This window comes from Panthera leo, chromosome D1 (assembly GCF_018350215.1).
Source record: "Panthera leo isolate Ple1 chromosome D1, P.leo_Ple1_pat1.1, whole genome shotgun sequence".
Lineage (NCBI taxonomy): Eukaryota > Metazoa > Chordata > Mammalia > Carnivora > Felidae > Panthera > Panthera leo.
The window spans coordinates 17,117,870-17,135,746 of NC_056688.1; the positions used below are offsets into that span (position 1 = coordinate 17,117,870).

At 58.3% G+C, this 17,877-nt stretch overlaps 1 protein-coding gene and 1 long non-coding RNA gene across 2 annotated transcripts in view; one reads left to right on the forward strand and one right to left on the reverse strand.

Moving 5' to 3' along the window:
* Positions 1-17,877, reverse strand: part of NECTIN1 (nectin cell adhesion molecule 1) — a 58,349-nt gene that overhangs the window by 30,817 nt on the left and 9,655 nt on the right. The gene's annotated exons all lie outside the window — the stretch shown is intronic.
* Positions 10,298-12,660, forward strand: LOC122199785. The gene is made up of 2 exons (XR_006193626.1): positions 10,298-10,495; positions 12,391-12,660. It is a non-coding gene; the product is annotated as an uncharacterized LOC122199785 (long non-coding RNA).

Below are 17,877 nucleotides of genomic sequence, written 5' to 3' on the forward strand. Positions count from 1 at the left end.
CAGAGGCATGTCCAGCCAGAGCTGGGGGCCTGAGCCTCTGAACTGCCCAAGCAGAGGTTAGAGAGAGGGGCTGTCATAGACTACTCTCTGTCCCTGGCAAGGTTTTACCCTAAAAACCTTCACCCAGGTGACTAAATAAATCTTTCCCCCTTCTTTTAAGGTCTTCATAGTAGGAGATCCTACCCTTTCCTACTGGGGAAACTGCTAAAATGTTCTACACCCTTCACTGATGGAGAAGTTCTTCCTGATGTCTGTCTTCAATTGCTTTTGTTGCAATGGAAGCAGACTCTGTCCTGTGGTGTTCTTGGGCCTCTTGAACCCGGTACCAGAGCTGGAGATCAAGCAGGCCCTCCTCTTAAGGAGAGAAGAGGAAGAGTAGGGAGGGGACATATGCGGCAGACAGACCTGGGCTGGGCTCTCCCAAGCACTGGTAATGAGCCTCAGTAAGCCTGTTTCCTCATCTGTAAAATGGACTTAATATTTAAAAAAATGACTATAAGCAGTCAATGAAATAACGTATATACATGGTGGGTGCGACACAGAGTAATTGATCAGGACGTGGCAGCTGGTATGCAGATACTTTGAGGTCATGGACAGAGCCCATAAGCTGAGATCCTTCCTGAAGACTGGAGCAGACCGTTTCCAGCACCCCAAAGGCCAAGGCTACCCCCACATGCCTGGATCCTGGAAGCTACCTGTGTCCTCCTGCAGAAGAATGAGCAGCCTCAGAGCTCCACACCAAGTCTCAGCACAATTGCTTCCCCCCCCAGATCAGCATCCTTACTCTGGCCTATCGTGCCTGGCCTGGTCCTAGGGTCCTATGGCAAGGGGGGACCCAGAAATGCTCTGCAGGGCGCCCCAGTATGTTCCTGCAGAGGGTTAGTGGCAGTGCCCCTGTGCCTCTGCCAGCTGGCCTCCTGAGTGGGTGCCAGCACAGACCCGTATTCACACCTTGGGCCCTGAGGATGCAGAAGAAAGAAGGACTAGAGGTTCTAGACGTTTGACGTGGGTGGAGGGCCTTCCTCCAACCTCCTCCCCCAGTTCTGGGAGTCTAAGAGCGTTCTGAGTGTCCTTACGGGAATTCTGGGACTCCTTCACCCATCCGGCCAGCAGATGCCAACTCTGCCAGCTCCTCCCTACCACCCCAAGCCAGCCACACCCAGCTGAGTCCTGGAGAGCAGAGGCCCCCGTCCGAGCTGCCCGCCCTCCGGGCCTGGCTAGAGTAGTCACAGGATGGCTGGGAGGGCCCCATTCCGCCAGCTCGCCCTGCTTCCTCATTACCCACAAACGTGCGAGGGAACGTGGCAGGAGCCTGGGGTAGGGCCTTTTGAGAGACACTGGGCGGACTCACTGGGCACTGGCTAGCGCGGCTCAGGAGCTGCTTAGCGTGACCTTCCGGGGCAAGCGCTAGGAGACAGCTGAGGAAGAGGAGGCTCGGCGGCACTCGGGCACTCGGGCACTCAGGCGCGGTCAGTCAGTGGTGGAGTGGTGGAGTCAGGATGAAAACCCAGGTCTGCCCCCTGGCTTGCCCCTCCCCCACAAGGCTTCCAGAATGAGGAGACCTCAAGACCAAACCCAGAGTGGCCACCCCCAGCACCCCTGCTCTTCCCTAGCACCTCTGCTCTTACAGGCTTGTTGAAGACATCGAAAAAGACCAACTCTGCAGAGAGGGCTGAGTGGCCAGACCAGAGGTGCCCAGCTACTACCGGTCCATGATGTGGGGACACGGGACGGGACTCTGTCCCCCGTGGGGGTGGGCCGCCCCCCGAGAGCTTTTTGCCAGGGGTCCTGGAGGGGGTGGGGGCAGTGACTCGCCCCCAGACCCGCGCCCTGCGGTCCGGCCACGTTGGCGAATGTCCTATCCCGCAGGGGCATTGCACCGTCTGGCCACCGCCAGGTCCTCAGCCTGTTTTTGGCTCTGAGGGTCCCTGATGTGACAAATTCATTTTGTTTTGATGTCATAGCCCAAGCACTAACACCTAGTTCCTGAAAGGCGCCTGGGCTGGGAGTCGGGAGTCCTGGGTTCTAATCCCGGTGCTGCCACGGGCCAGTGAAGCGTGCGACTTGCTTCGTGTGGGCCTCAGTTTCCTCATTTAAATGTAGGAGCTAGTCAGTTCAGGCTTCCTGCAGGTTCCTTCGGGCGTGGCTGGCCTGGGAGTCTCTGCTCCGTAGCCAGCCCCCAGCGGGCTGCAGGTGCAGAAAGCAACAGGCTCAGGGGCCTCAGGGGGACGCTGCTGGGTGGGGGTGTTCACCTCCGTGTGTTCCCAGGGGCCCCGGGAGGGAGGGGGCTGCAGGTTGGCAGCAGTGGAACCTTTGGGACGCTATCGCTGCACAACAGGACAGAGAACAGACTGGATTTTGCAATTCTCCGAGGCGTTGCAAACAAGGTGTGGCTGGTCCTCAAGGGCTTCTCATGCGCCTGGTGTGGAGGGGTGTTTCTGGGAGCTGGTTACTCGCTGAAATGGCAGGGCTGGGCCCTGTTCTGGGACAGGGGTGGGTGTCTAAGGGAAGCCACCAACTCCACAGAACGAATGCAGGCTCTTTCCCAAGCCGAGGGGCAGCCTGCAGAAGTGCCCGAGCTTTGGTAGCTGGGGAGGCCCCTGGGCTGGAGACCTTGAACTCACACCCAGGAAATGAGGCGTCTGTTAGTAAGTGAGACTCCGGCAGTGAGTCAGGTGTCGGGTCCCCGCAGAGCCCAGGGACAGGGGTGGGTGGCTCAGGCCTGGAAACGGAGCTCTTGCCCAGCTGGGCTCTGATCCCATCTCCGCAGCGATTTGCTGTGTGGTCTCAATAAGGTACCTAACCACTCTGTGCTTCCTTTCTGTCACCTGTGAAACAGGAATACTGGTGACGGCTCTTAACACCTCCTGAGATTATCGTTAGGTGGCCTTTGAATACGAAGGAACTCGGAGACCTTTGCAGTGCCCGAGCTCTGTCTCTCAAAGCAGCATCGAAGGCTGACCGCACCGGGCACTTACTGCCTCCCACTCTCCTGACACCCGGGGGTCAGGGGGCTGGGGGGGAGGCAGGCCCTGACTCGGCTTCACCGATAAGGTACTGGAAGCTCAGAGGGGTGAAGTAATGAGACCTGGCGCTGGGCTTTCTGGGGCTCCAGCCCTCACTGGTGCCATCCCCGACGGGACCCAGGGAAGCGGACGAGATGACTTTGTGGACCTTGAGGCCCAAAGTCTGGCCTCTCACAGACTCCTCCCTTCCTCCTGCTCAGGGGGGCATCTGGAGAGGAGACGAATCTGGGGGAGATGTTAATTAGTTCTGACAAATTAATAAAGAAAGCCTAATTTATTCTCCGGATCTAATTTCCTTCCCCGTGCTTTATTTTCCTGCCCAACAAGATGCTGCTCGGGAAATGGTGGCGGCGGCGGGGTCATCTGAAGACGGGTCCGGCCCAAATCAACCTGCCTCCTCCTCGCTGGCCACCCCGCGCCACCCCGCCCCTCCCCGGACATTAAGCTGTCAAGCCACTCCCAATTATCTCCCTCCATGCCCGCCGGCTCCAGGGGCGACAGTGGTAGCAAGCTGGCGTTGACTCATTCTGTCACCGGCCTGCCCTGCTTCGGGAAAATGCAATTTAATGAAGTCCGATGGCAGGGCTGGGGCAGACAGGGTCCCAGGAAGAGGGTGGCGCTAGCTTGGGGACGGCGGATAGCCTCCTCTCTCCGTGGGGCGGGGTCTTCGATCCGCCTGACATTATGTCATTTTCAGCGCCCAGCCAAATACCAGCGGGAGGGGTCATTCCTCTAGGTTCCTCTGCCTCCACTCACCCCTTCTGCGGCTCTGAGCAGCCAAGGCATTGACCTTCTCCACGAGGGCCTCCACCTCCCCCGGCTGCCTGTTTTAATAGCGTATGGTCATGACAGCTCGGAAATTCTTCCCGCTGTTTAATCTTGATCCCTTTCGCTGAAAGGCAAGTGCATTTCCCCATGCCTTTTGATACGGAATCTGGGAGAGGGTCAGCCACTGCCAGAAACCACCAGGCCAGTCCGGGGTTGGGGAAAGAGGCCGTGCGTGAATTGGCAGGCCAGCTCTGGTGCCGGAAGGAAGCGGGTCTTCCCTTTGGATTTGGGTTCGCTTGGGCTCGGCCCTGCCTTTTGCACGCTCCCGGTCCTGCCTCGTCAGTGGCATTTGCTCCTCCTGAGCAGGAGGAAGGGAGGAGTCTGTGAGAGGCCAGACCTTGGGCCTCAAGGTCCACAGAGTCATCTCGTCCGCTTCCCTGGGTCCCGTCGGGGATGGCACACAGACCGGTGTGTTTTCTGGTGGGGTAGCAGAGAGGTCCCAGCTCCAGGCTCCTGGGTTCAAAGCCCGGCTCTGCCGGTGGCTTGCTGTGTGACTTTAGACTTTCCGTTCCGGTTTCCTCACGTGTACAAACGGAATGGCAGTAGTAACTTCCTCTTGGTTGTTGGGAAGATTAGCGCCCTCACCTGTTAAGACCCCCTTGTGGCGCGTTCCCGCCGGGCCATCATCGTCTTTGGCCATCGCTACACCCGGAAGACCTTGTTCACTGTCCGTCCCCCACTGGGCCGGGGCTCCGGGAGAACCCTGATGGCGCCCGCCTGCTCAAGCTGGACCCCAGCGCCCCGCCAGGGCCTGCACTCAGCCCCTCAGTCTCTAGAAGTCGATTGATATATGGCGTGACTGGGAGGCCACGGTGTCTGGGACTGAGACAGTTTCGAGAAGTGCTCCTGCCAGGGACAGAGGGGGCCGGCTCGGATCGTAAGCCTCTCCTGCCTGGCTCCATTCTGGGTCCCACATGCAGGAGGCCCAAAAGTAGTTGGGAAGGACTTTCCCACTGGTGGCCAAAGGGACAGAGAAATGTCTTACGGTAAAGGCAGTTAGACATCTCTAGACCTCAGAGACCGGCCGGCCCCTGGGAAGTCACAGCACCCCATTCTTTTGTGCCCTTCCTGGCCTCGGAGGGCCTTGGACTTGACCACGTGGTGGAGGACAGCTATGAGCCCTGCTTGCATCCACTGTGCGCCAAGGATGGGCCAGAAGAGCCTGGACAGGACCGACTGATCCGACCCTCGTGCTGTACAGACAAGGATACAGGGGCTGGACAGTGCCAGGGTGACCTGGCCGGCAGGTGGCTGAGGCAGGACTCCTAACTCTGAGGCTCTTGCCCCTGCTCACAAACAAACAGAAAGCAAACCTGCTTTCTGTCTGATTCCCACATTTGATTCCCGTCACCCTGGATTACTGTGAAAGTAACTTCCCCGTCCAGTGCTCCAAGTGAGGTCCCAAAAAGGATCGATCACGTACGGTGCAAGACGTTCACAATGCCAGGTTAAAGAAATGTGCACTTGGCTCTTCCAGACTGTCCACTCCACTGCGTCCATGCCTCTTCTCCAAGACCAGTCGCTGCCTCCCCCCGACCCCCCCCCGGACGCTACTCCTTCGGGAAGCCTGCCCCTATGAGTGCCACCAGCTCCTGGCTCGGGGACCCTGCCTTAGCACCCAGTGGAAGGAGCACCTCTGGTGGCTCACCCAAGGCCACACGGCTGGCATTTTTGGTTGCCATCTTGTTTCTGCACGCGCACTGGCGGGCAGGGCTGTCTCCCTCCTCCCTCTGGATCTTTCCCGGGACCACCCCAGTTGTTTCTGGAGATGGAGAGGGCCCAGGCCTGTAAGAGAAGGGCTTCCGGGGACAAGAGGGCTGTCCTCAGTGTAAAAATAGGTCCCTTGGGCCCTCCCAGCTTCCACCTCCCCATCTATAATTTGGTTTACTGAGCACCGTGAGGGCTCACTGAAGGTCTGACTCTCCTCCTTGGGGTAAGGGCAGGCCCCGGAGGTGCTGAGAATACCCCTGCCACACGCCCAGCCAGGTGGACGGACGCAGGGACAGGGCTGAAGATTCAGCTGTGACTGTGTGCAGGGAGGGAGGGGAGAGGGGCGGGAGGGGACCCAGCTGAGCCGGGACAGGGGCAGCTGGCGGTCAGCAGGAGCCAGGCCAAGACCCAGACTGCCCTTGGCTGTGAACGGAGAGCTACTCCCAGGACAGGTCAGTGTGCATCCCTGGCCCGGTGTCAGACCCGAGGCTGGGGCCGGGCTCGGACCTTCTCCCACTCACAGCCTGGTGGGAGCTTCTGTGGCAAATGTGGACAGCACCGTCTAAGAGCCTGCTGCTCAAGGTGGGGTCCTCCCGGAACTTTCCGCAAATGTAAAACAGGGATGACCACCCTGACCTCTGGAGGCTGCAAGGGGATGAGGTTGTGAGCCCTCGGTGGATGCTACAAAGTAGGAAGAGTGGCCCTGGCAGGGGACAGGGCGGCATGGCTGGTCAGGGTCAGCTCCCGGAGCAGGCTGTGGAGAGCGGGATTTTCAAGGAGAATGTGTGTGTGTGTGTGTGTGTGTGTGTGTGTGTGTGTGTGTGTGTGTACACAGAGGACTACTGAAGATGAAGGGTGGCCAGGAAGGCCTCATTGCAAGAGGCGACATTTGAGCCAAGAGCCAAGTACCAACCATGTGTCTGCCTTGGAGAACATTCCAGGTGCAGAGGCCTGAGGTGGGAGTGCGCCTGGGAAGTCATCTGGCCCAGGTGGCTGGAAGGGAGGGAGGCAGGGAGGCTACCGCAATCACCTGGGACAGCTCAGCAGCCCCTGCAGAGTTGGGGAGGGACAGCCAAGGCCCCAGGGGGTGTGGCAGGGCGGGCACCCGGGTCTCAGGGGCCCACCTCTCCCACCTCTCCGGGTGAGGCAGCTGGCGGCTCACCCCTACCTGCAGACAAGCTGGCCTCCCATCCAGGGCCTGAAAGGGAGGTGGGAGGGGCAGGGGTGAGGAGAAAGCCCTCCACAAAACCATGGCCTTGAGCCAGGACAACAGAGATGCTTGTTCTCCTTTATTTATGATAGTTGTTGGGAGAAATAAAGCCAGCACCCTCCCCTTCCACCTTTCCCTTCCGTCCCACCTCTTCCCTGGGCACAGGCTTTCCTCTGACACACAGAGATCAAATAACTTTTCACTCAAAGGGAAAGATATTATCTCCCCTTACAATTCAGCACCAACACGAGCACACCGACATCCCCAGATTAAAAGGCAATTAGGCAGCTTTGTTTCTGCAGGGGCAGAAGGTCTGCTTGGCACCCTCCTTGGGAACTGGATGCCACCGTGGGGAGGGCCAGCGGCTCCGGTGACTCCCCGTGGAGAAGGCTGCTGGCCTCGGCTGGGTCCTACCCCTGGCCCGGCCCCCAGCCCCTCACCGGCCCCCCCGGGGGAGCACCACTGTAGCTTTTCTCTGCACACCCTTGCCCTTGGAGAGTGAAGGCTGTGTTTGTGATCCACCGGGCACCCCCAATATGATGGCTTTCGAGCCCATTTCACACGGCCTGGACCCGCCCCCGTCAGCATTCCCAATCTTTTGGAAACGACGTAAAAGACAAGGAGGGAAGGGGCCTCGGCTCCTTCACTTGGTTGGCTGTGCTGATAAGCGCACGTGGGGGTTAAGGCCCACACGGCCCCTTCAGAGCATCTATGTCCCAGCTCATCGAATCCTTGGAGTCGGTGGTGTTACCCCGCTTTCGTGCTCAGGTGGTCAACATTCAGAGGGGCAGAAACTGAGGGTCAGAGAAGCGGACTAGGATGTCCAAGGCACAAAGCTAGGATGTGGCAGGCAACCCCAGTCCGCCCCTGCCCTTCAACTCCTCCCCGTGGGGCTGGCTGAGGAAGGGGAGGGTTTTAAAACCCATCGTTCGCCTTCCAGTAGTTTCCATGTGCGGAGGACAGCCACCCTTGCCAGCTGGGGTGGTCAGGGAAAGTCCGTCCGTCCTTAAGTGGCCCTTGAAGGACGGGGAGGTTTTCATCAGAGACAGGTGCATAGGTCACCATGCTCAGCTCGTCGTAAAGCTCCCTGGGCAACTGGGGTCCCGTTCATCCCACCAGCCTGAGCTTCACCCAGCCCTCCCCCTCCCCCATGCCAGGCTCTCTCCTCCAGGATATTTTAGGCTCTGCCTTGCCTCTGGGCCTTTGCACAAGCTGTTGCGTCTGCTGGGGTACCTTCCTCTCCTGTACCCGCCGCTCTCCTTTTCTAGCTAAGGGTCGCCCTCTGCTCTCTTTTGCTGCCCCTCCCCCACTCGGCCTCCACCCTTTTGCCAAACTTTCCACCCCATCTCCCATGCTAGTGATGACCCAGGCGCCCCGCTCCGCAAAGGCTTTCTAACTCAGGGAAGGACACCTCCCCGCCTTCTGTCACCTTGAGCATCCACACGAAGGCAGCTCTCAGACCCAGCCACACCCAGCCAGTCTTTGCTACGTCAGGATGCCGAAACCTCCCCTCCTTCTGGGTCCTTCTCCGGGGTCACCTCTCCCAGATGAACTCTACCGGCTCTGGCTTTCCTAGTTCCCTCGCCTTTATCTCTCAAGTGTTACCGAGTGTATACTCGGAGTCAAGCACCGGGCCAGCTTCCCTTGGGTGGAGGTGACAGCCATGGTGGCTGATGGTAAGAGGTGGGAGGATGGATAGAGGGATGAGAAAGGATAAGGCATTTTCTTTTTCTCCAGAGGCTCTGTCTAGCAGGGAACCCAGGCGTGCAAACAAATAATTCTCGAGTTAAGTGCTATGTTTCGTTTGTTTTTTGAAGTACGAACCAAAAGCGATGGGAGTCCAAGAGGAAAAGCGATTCTGAGGGGGATGCAGGGATCGGAGGAGAGGGAGGTTTTTAGCTGGGTCTTGCAGGGTAAGCAGGAGCCCCTCGGAGAGAGAAGAGGGAGCAGGAACAGGACAGCGTCTTTTACAGCCTGAATGTCGCTGAGCATTGGCTCCTGGTGCAGAGGTGAATGGGGCGGGAGATGGGCGCTGGTTTAAAGAGGGCTCTGTAGGAGACAAGAGTCTGCACGTCACCCTGTAGCAACTGGGGGGCTGCCGACACTCTCTAAGCAGGGTGGTAACACAGAAGCAGGCACATGGAATGTACAGTGAAAGACATCGGCCACCAAAAGGCCACACGGTGTGATTCCATTTATAGGAAATGTCCAGAACAGGAAAATCCATAGGCGCAGAAGTAGATTAGTGGCGTTGCCAGGGGTTGGAAGAATGGATGGTGGGGGGCTGGATACCACCACTGCCCCGACGGACCCAGGCTGGCCACTGGGAGACCCTCGGCAAGGCTGCAGCACCCTCAAATGTAGAGGTCCCCGCTCAGCACAGCTGCTCCGAGCAACGACCTTCTGCAGGGTGCAGGCCACTGGAGAGATCCCGGGACCACCCCCCCCATCTGGGGCAGGCTCCCCGTCTCCCTATGCTCAAGAGGTGTGGCTGGCACCTTTCGCCTGGGACCTGAGCGACAGACAGGTCACCTGACAAGCCACAGCACTTAATTTTGAAGACAGGCAGGTCCCCCGGTAATAGAGCAGGCAGGGAAGCGGCTTTGCCATAGACGGAGAAATTAGGGCAGAAAATAACACCGTGAAAACGGAACTGTCCAGAAATAGGAGAGAGGGAGCCTTACTCACATCCCAGTGTGTCAGGGCCTGTCTGAGCTCCTGGGAGCCCAGGGACAACCAGTTTCTCTGCTGGGCTCTGAGCTCTTTTATGGGCCACGTACTTGGTGGGGCCCACTCTGCACCAGGGGTAGAGGGAGACCCCTGGGGAGCAAGGTGCTCTGACAGAGTCCTTTGTGTGTGGTCCTGAGCGACTATAACAGGGCTGTGAGGGAGCACTCACCCCCGAGGTTGGGAAGCAAAGGACCCCATTCTCAAAGCCCTGTCACCTAGAAGGTCTGGGGACTCGGGTTCCCTGGACACCGGCATTGAGGAAGGGGGGAGACGGATCAGCCATCACAAGTGGGTTGAAATTTCTGATGCTTGTACAGTGGTGCATGTGTGTGTGTGTGTGTGTGTGTGTGGTCCTTGGTTGAAGATTTTGACACTCGGATGGGGTGAGGAAGAGGTCTGGAGGCAGGGGTGGCTGAAGCTTGAAACTATAGGAAAACCTGCAGGCTTTCACGTCTCCAGGTTTTCCTTCTGGTCCCAGGGCGGGCAGAGGGCAGGACCGGCCCCCCTCCCACCCCCCACCCCGGTCTGCACGGGGGCAAGTGCTTGTGAATGGAAGCCGGAGGAAGCCCAAAGCAGCCTGGGAAAGGAAGGTGATGCCCTCCCAACTCCCTGGTGGGCAGTAGCTTTATTCTTACTCTGGGCTTGGGGGAGAGGGCAGGGCAGAGAGGAGAAGGCGAGGCGGAGCAGGTGTGAGGGGGAGGGCCTCAGTGATTTTTCCCAGCATCCCCTAGGCCACTTCTCTCACTACAAACCTCAGTCTCAAGCCACTTGGTTGTCATGGAAACAGGCGGAATAGAACAGATGGTCTCCACTAGCCAAATTCCAATTAAACCGGGCAGAGATGGATGGAGAAAGGGGTGTATGCGACTAGGCCACAGAGGGCTCTGTCCCCCAACCCAGCCTGCCCGCCCTGGGCTCCCCGAGGATGGACAGGAAGCCCCCGATCCCTTCCGGCAGATCAGGGACTGGGGTCAGAAGGACGTTCTGGGAGGTGGGTGGAGAAAGCTGGCCGGAGGAGGGTCCCCACTCAGTCCCCTCTAACCTCACCCCTTGGCAAAGGCTGAGGGAATGCCGCCTTGGAGAGGGGCACTACCGGGGGGTGGGGGTGGGGACACACATTTAAATCTACAGAAACGCTGGAACAGAGATGCACGCGCACATGTACACCCAAACATCCACGTGCAACGAAACAGTGCTGCACACGTATACGTGCGCATGTCCGTGCACACGCACACGCACAGAAACTCATGAGGGCACGCGCAGAAAGATTACGCAAAGCCATTAATCAGAGACACGCTTAGAATAGTACAAAGAAAATGCTCTGGAAAATAAAGTAAGCAATTTATTTCAATTTATTTAATAAACATGTATTAAGAAAGTAGGAATTGCAAGCACACACACACACACACACACACACACACACACGTGCATGCACGACATGGTCCCAGGCCCAAGGACACAGGAAATATTAACCACTAACGCGATCAATGTGCTATGGCAAGAATGCTCGAAAGTGCCATGACGATACTGGGGGGGAAATGATGAATTGGGGGCAGGGGATTCTTGCCAGGCCACGAAGCAAGGCCCGCCAAGCAGAGGGACAGCAAGAGCAAAGGCCTGGTGGGGTGAAAGGTGAGAAACAGCGAGCAGAGGGCATGAGCTCAGCGTGAGTGGGGTCTGGACGCCACACATGGACACACCTGCCAGCACGCACCTGCCTGCGGAAGCACACAGCCACGCCCGACTTCACACACGCAGCCACAGCGCCCTCCGGTCCCCCCAGGGCTCGATGCCCAGGAGATACTTAGCAAATGTGAACGCCACGAGAAAAGATGCTTTTGTTTGCCGCAAACAACATGAGGTGGGTATGGGAGGTGTCAGGAAGGAGAACGGGAAGCGTCGGAAGTTTGCACATCTTGGCTACGGGGGTTACGCAAAGTGCCAACAACACGGAGAGGTGCGCAGAAGAAGGAAACCTCATCGTCGCTTACTAGGGGCTGAGAAGGAGGGAAGCCAGCCAGCTCCCATCGGTTTACTGTACGTTTAGGGAGCATCTACTGTGTACAAGGCACCGAGCTAAGGCCTGCAGAGATCTTAAGGCTGAGCCCTCTCCTTCAAAGGGCTCAGTGTCTGGGGCGAGGGGAGGAGAGAAAGTACGAGACCATGCAGGAGGTTCTGGCTACAGTGAGACCCCGGACCAGTGGTTCTCACCTGGGGTGCCTCTGCCTCCCAGGGGACGTTTAGCAATGTCTAAAGGCATTTTTTAAGTGTCACGCAGTGGGGGGTGAGGGAGGACACTGCTGGCTTCTACTGGGTAGAGACCGAACGTCCTACAGTGCACAGGATAGTCCCACATAAAAAGGAATTATCTGGCCCCAAACGTCCAGATAGTGCTGGTTGGGGCTGAGAAACCCCGACGTGGACCATGGGGTCTGTACTTAAGTCACTAGCACTGGGGAGCTTGAGAGAGCTTCAGACAGAGCAGGGCTGTGACACATCACACTTCTTGCTCTGACAGGGGTGTGCGGGCTCCCCAGGAATGGGGAGAGGCCCCCAGGATGTCTCAGAGGGTGGTGGTTGTGGACGGGGGAGGGGCCGCTTCAGCCACTCCTACTCAGACTCCAGGTCTCAGCCTCAAGGTCACTGCTCTAGGGCCCAGATTAGGGCCCCACCCCCACCCCATGTCCCCTTCAGAGCCCCGTGCCTAGTTTACTCACTCGGGAAATTCTCTGCACTGCTCTGTGCATCTCTGTGCCCAGAGAACAGGAATGGCACCTGTTTGGAGTGCCGGACCTCCCTACCAGCTCCCGCAAAGGATTGAAACAGGTGGGAGAGGTTCCTCTTTCCCACCTCCCCATCCCCTGACCACACGCCTTATAAAAACAGGTCTCAAGGAACTGTTCCGGCACCCATCGGGTGGGATAGCACCAAGGATCCGGATGGAGGAGGAGGCCTGGAAACCCACACGGCCCAACAGCAAGTTTTCTAGCAGTTGGAGATGAAAATGTCGCCCCAAAGCCCAAGCTCAAGGACGCGTGGCCCCCTCTCCCCCTCACCCTGAACCTCCAATCCTGTTTCCACTTGGGGAGTCACCTGGTCTTCAAGTGCCCCCTGAGGCACATTAGCCTTTCAATAAAGCCTTGAACCTCTGTTTGAGCTGCTGAAAGCACTTTGTCTTGACACAAGGGACCTGGCACCTATAGATAAACATCTGTTGACTAACTGACCTCACCTAAAGGATTAGGGAAGCATTACCCACAGGGTCACCCCAGGACCCTGCCTGGCCAGCGGCAAGGTCAGCCAAGTGAGTCAACAGAGGCCAGGGGCCCTGCTAAGGAGATGCCTTCTGGGGTGGTCGTGGGGCCCGCCCTCCCAGCAGGAAATATCTAGGGGCATCCAAAGAGCCTGTGGGGGGAGGCTGGCTAAAACAGGCCACTAATCTCTCTTGAAGATTAAATACCACACTGGCTCCAGGGACCAGAAACCAGCTGGGGGGGAGGGGACAGGGGGGAGGTGGCGGCCCGGGGCAGGGGCGGAGGTGGGGGCTTCTTTTTCAGAGGCCTGGGCAGAGCCTAGAAGGTGGGGGTGGGGGAGCTGAAATTGGGGGAAAAACACCAATGATTAACCAGAGCTACTAATTATTAACCAGCTAGACTCTTGGACTTGAGCGCCCCATTTCTGGCTTCACCCCTTCACTGGTGTTGAATCCCAAGCATCCCTAGATCTCCCCGCCCCTCCTCCTAGCGTGGAGACTATCTCCAGGCCTGGCCTTGCATTTTATCTCCCGGTGCCCTTCCCAGAGGTGGCGGCTGCTATTGAATATCAACCCCCACTCCCAGCCCTGGGAGGGTGTCGGGAGAGACTAGGATGACAAGTGATTGAAACTATTATTTGGGGCAGGTCCCATGCTTAGTCTGGAGGACCCGAAGGCAGCGGTCCTTGGGATCCATCCCCTCTTGGCCTCCAACCCCCACCCTCACCCTCTGGAGGGTAGCTCAGCCCCTTATCTCTCCCTGCTCAGCCTCAGGGTTTGGCAGGGGGGGGCGGGGAGGCCGGAGGAGTAGGGAAAAGGAGGGAGGGGAGCTCCCAAATGTGCTGCTAGGGAGGGGTCTGGTGACAGGGAGGGTGGCAGGGATCGGGAAGCCTCGGGACGTGGGAGAAGGGGTTCCAAGCTGAGCCTCCCTGGCTTTGGGCAGGGGCACTGGAGCTGAGAAGGGCAGAGGCATGCTGGGGTTCAGGAGGGAGGCTGCTGGGTTACCTTCAGGATTCAGGGAAGCCCAGATGCTCCAGGGGCGAGAGCCTCATCTAACAACGGGCCACAGGAAGCCATGGTTAATTCAGTCTCAACTGAGAAACAAAGTGGGTCACAAGGGTCTGCCTACGGGCTATGTAGTGCCTGGATGGTACCGATGAACTGCCTGCAGGGTGGTGGACCATATCACGGCCTCCGTATCACAGTGTCAGACAGCGGGGTGCGGTGCCTCACCCGGCCACATGCCCCAGCTCGCCCTTAGTGCCGCGACATGCCATGGAGCCGCTGCCCCATGTCGTGAGGCACTAATGGGCGACACGAGAGGCTGCCAGGAGATCACCCCATGTGGGCGTCCCTGTGGTGCACTGCCTCCCACGGTGACCACACCCATTCCAACTGGCCCCCACCCGTCCCCATCAGGGCACAGGCTGCTGGGAGAATTAGGGGCTGCTCCTGCTGTCTCCAGGGCGAAGTGACAGTGACGGCAGGCGGCCCCTCCCCACCGCCCTCCCCGCTGTCCTCCCTATGCCCTGAATCTGTGCAATATGCTCCCTTTCTCAGGCCCTTCTCTCCCCATCACCAACTTAATTCCTTAATTCCCGCTGGAGATAAGCGGATCTTTCACTGCAATTTATTGTTAATCCAAAGGAAAACAGGGTTCGGAAGGGGTGAGGTGGAGGTGGGGAGGCGTGAAGGCAGCCGACCCACTGTGCCAACTCCCGGATCCTAGGGTGGTTGTAGTGGCTGGGGAATCCTAGGCCAAAATCCTCGGGCAGGTCAGCCCGTATTTGGGGCATCACGCCGGCCACCGGGGATCGAGAGAGCGTGTCAGACCTGGTCAAAAGCACTCGTGGGAGAGAAAACTGAGAGCTGGAGACCCTCTTTAATGCCTGAAGTATATCACGTGCAAGATCAGACGCGCTCCACACGATCCCAAGTGGGCAGAAGCAGGATTAATGGGTGGGAGCTTCAGGCATGCAGACTTCAGCTCCGTGCGAGGAAGAATCTGGGGCAGTGAGAGCTGTAGGGGCATCCACGTAGGGTGGTGAGTTCCCCATCGTTGGAGGTATTCATGCTGAAGCTGGATGTTCAACCAGCTGGTAGGGCTGCAGTTGAGGGGTTTTAAGAAGGATCATTCGACTCTCCTTCCAATGCCAGGTTTCTCCTGACTTACCCACAGGGAAGGGAGTTATTTTCCCCTGCAGGGAAGGGAGGTACCCTCAGCTGATAGCTGGGAGGCTCTTTTTGGACCCAAGGATGGGAGGGGAGGGGAACGCATAGGCTCAGAAATTTAACCCGCCTGCAAGGGGGCAGGAGAACGCACTCCCTGTCCCTAGCCCCTTCACAGCCCAGCAGGGAAGGCTTAGGAGGAGTGATAGGTTTACTTGGGCCGACCCTACAAGGCCCCAGCTCCTTCTCTCCATCTCCCAGCCAGGCCGCTGTCCTGTGGCCACTAAGAGAGGGCACCCTCAGCTGTCACCTGCTGTGTGTCAGGTCAGAGGGCAGGTGCCGTCCCCTGTTAGGCCAAGTTGAGGAGTGACAGGAACTCAGCCGAGGGACCCCTGCGGTGTGCTGGGCCAGGCTGCCCCGGTCCCAGGGAACTGCCCCTCCCCTTGATGGAGGCTCCCCGGGCCAGCAGCACCTAACAATAACCAAGTGGTGTGCAGGCTCGCTCTGGAGCAGGCACTGTGTTCATCACACCACATGCATTATTTACCTTTTCTAAACCTCTCATCACATCCCTGCTTTCCAGGGAAGGGAACTCAAGTTTAGAGGAGACGAGACGCAGATACGCGTGAGGGCGCACGTAAGTGATAAGAGACGGGGACCACGTGGTTCCAATGCAGCCGGTGGGTTCAATTTGCTGGGGAGGAAACAGTCAAACCAGTTGTTTGCGATCCTATAGACAAAACAATTATCCAAGATTGACCTTCTGCATTCTCTAACTGGCGGCTGGGGGGCAGTGCAGACCCTGCCTCTGATGGTCATCGTCTTTGATTGCCTGCCTCTCCCCCCCACTTCCTGCCCCTGCCCCCCAGTATCCAGGCTCTGCCCATTCCCCTCCCCCAGCCGGGGAAGAGCCCCCTGCCTCCGTGGGGGAGAAGATGGCAATCAGAGTCTAATCGGGAGCGCGTACGCACACACACACACACACACACACACACACACACACACACCATAAACCTCTCTCATACACACACAGAGGACATAAAAACACTTGTAAAGAAACACATAAAGCAGCACAAATTATCATTACAGCTCGAGCTGTATACACAAGTGCTGAGGGGGTAGGAGTGATGGAGTGAGAAGGTGGGAGAGGAGAATCGAGCCATTTCCTGGGCAGGATGTTTCTGAGTCGGGGGGGGGGGGGGGGGGGCGGGGGGCGCTGGTCCCCAGCAAAGTGGCCTGGTGGCTCTGTCTGCCCCTGCTCCAGGCTCTCTGGGAGGAAGGGAGAGCCACAGAGACCCTTCCCGCTTATCGCTGCCACAGTGCCAAGAGGTGGGTCCTACGGACGTTGCGGCCTCCCTCCCCCATTGCCACCCCTTTGGTAGGGGCAGGGAGGCCCATCATCTGACTCTGGGGAGGTGACTCAGGTTGGGAAGGGTGCCGGGCGGGCTGGGGCAGGCACGGGGAGCGGGGGGCTGTTGCCTAAGTTCCCCAAAGGCCCATCCATCAGCCGAATGGAGATAATCAGAGTGCTCAGCCGGCCCAGGACACTGATTACTCTCCGGGCACCATAAACACAGGGAATAAATCTGGGAAGGGGCTGGGTAGGAGGGCGGCTCGGTAGCAGGGCTGGCCACCCTGCCTGGGAAGGGGGAGGCAGCCCATCCATCATTCTGAGAGATGTAGCTATCTAGGCCAATGAGATGGAGGACAGTTCGGGGGGCGGGGGAGGTGGGCAATCATAATAAAATAATCCGGTGCAGTGTGGCTGCTGTGCTCTGATCTTATATACACTCAGGAGGAGGCTGTCCCTGCCCCTGCTTCAATTTTTACCCAGTAGCCACCGCAGGAAGCTTCTGCCACTGACACCAAACTCTCGGAGGACATCTGGCCCACAGGGTAGAGAAGAGGGGCACGGAGGTGGTGTGGCTCGAGAGTGCGGCTGGGCATCCGCGGGCCCAGGGCCATGCGGGTCCCTCGGTGCCGACAAAGGGCGCTCCTCCTTAGGTTTGGATGGGGGCCAGGTGGGTCCGGAGCCCTCCATCCTACTATTCCTTCCAAGCACTTCCTGGGCGCCGGGCAGATTCCGGGCCCAGGAACCAATCGCATAGCGCTGGCCTGTGTCTGGGCCACAGAGGCCGCGCCGTAATTCAAGCTAACGGAGCATGGATAATCTAGAACAGCAGAGGGTCTAGGAGGAATTTCTCTTTGGCGTCGAAACCTATCAGATGACTGTTTTGCAGCCCAGTTACCCTCCTAATTAAGCAAGTTTGTGAGGCCTGAGTCCACGTGGTGATGTGCGGGGTCAGGGTGTGCCGAGCGGAGCATCGGCCCGGGGTCACCCTCCAGAGGACAATCTGCATGTGAGCGATCTGGAGGTCGCTGAGTCCTCAGCCACAACGTCCAGAGAGCGTTTTGATTTTTCTGCTCCCACGACCCTCTTCCCTGGGATAGTTCTCTAAGCCGGCTCCGTGGCTGCCAGGCCTCTGTCCTCAGCTCCCTGCTCTGAACCTGCCTCGGGCAGAGGAAGCACCGGCCCTTTCATCCCAGGGGATCAAAGCAGCCAGCACAAGTGAACACCCTAAATCCTCCCCACCTCCCCAGGTAGGGGCCCCTCCCTTGCCATCTTTTGGGATCTCTGGGTGAGGGCCTGCGAGACCAGAACCTTCCAGAAGCTTTGGATAGGCACTGGCATAGGATCAGCTTGCTGAGCTGCGGACCCACCCAGGACCAGGGGCTTGCCTGGGAACACCCGCTGCGGATAGTTCCAGGCGGCTTCTTTGGGAGAAGCTGTTCCACCTGGCCCTAGTCTCGTCAGTGAAGCATGGGAGGAGCCCCCCCTCCCCCCGCAGGTGGCATCAGTGATACCCAGAAGCTCAGCGGATGGAACAGTGATGACATTGAGACATTTCTTTCCAGCAGAGCCACATTCACACTCCCAAGAGAAAACAGGG